Source organism: Alligator sinensis, unplaced genomic scaffold (genome assembly GCF_000455745.1).
Source record: "Alligator sinensis unplaced genomic scaffold, ASM45574v1 scaffold861_1, whole genome shotgun sequence".
Classification (NCBI taxonomy): Eukaryota; Metazoa; Chordata; order Crocodylia; family Alligatoridae; genus Alligator; species Alligator sinensis.
In genome coordinates, this window is record NW_005842153.1 from 47,333 (window position 1) to 48,228 (window position 896).

Here is an 896-nt window from a genome sequence, read left to right on the forward strand (position 1 = left end):
GAAACATTAAAAAAACAAAATGCAATGACTCAGTAAGGATGCCCTGAGGACACCCTAAACTGCCAGTTCTGAGCATGCTGGAACGCTTTTATAATGTGACTGCTTGTCAGAGCAAGAGACTGGACTCTGTAACCTTAAGCGATAAGAGCAGATAGGATCTCCTATGACTTTCATTTAACATATCGTATTTTGCATATACAATATTCACTTCACCTCCCCAAAAATCAGCTCCCCAAAACCAGGGTGAGTATATTAAGAAAGCGGATCATCTGCCTGGGATAGAAGCATCCTGCTGTGCTTCACAGGCCACAGCGCAGTAGTATTACTATTCAGGCTCCTGAGGAAGTAAATTGACTTAATGGCCCACAGCTCTCCACTCCACAGGTCTTAATGTGGAGTCCTCTCTCCTTTCTGATGCTCCTGATGTTTCACTAATCAAGTCAACCTTTCTCAGGGCAATTTTGCTGTCTGTTAGCTTCTCCTGTTAGCCTGAACAGGAACATAAGGAGAAAAGGGTGGGTGGGTCAGGTCCTATCTGAATCCGTAACTGAAAAAACTTTTCTTTATGCCTTCCAAAAACAAGTGTGTATTTTATTTCAGGGCGTGCTGCACACACTACAGGGTGTTGCGGTTTTCTACATACACGATACTACTGGGGCATTTTGTACACCTGAAAAACAATACTGCTTGTTAAACAACCTTTCAGATATTAGCATTTCTGGAGAGCGGGCATGTTCTGGAGCATCCATATATATAAAATACCATGAATATAGACCCAGACCTCTGTATATCGATAGGCAGAAGCAGAGAGGCTAGCTATCTCGACAGCCCACTACCTGGCTCTGCTCGCCGGCCGCGTCCATGCCCCTGCCCATGTCTGCGCCTGCCCCGCTCAG

The 896-nt window shown here is 45.2% G+C and overlaps 1 protein-coding gene across 1 annotated transcript in view; it reads right to left on the reverse strand.

The window, feature by feature from the left end:
- The window catches only part of CASP6 (caspase 6), a 19,234-nt gene extending 18,338 nt beyond the window's left edge, over positions 1-896 (reverse strand). The window contains exon 1 of the mRNA XM_025206361.1: positions 782-896. The gene's annotated coding sequence lies outside the window, so the exon portion shown is untranslated. The remainder of the gene's footprint in view (positions 1-781) is intronic.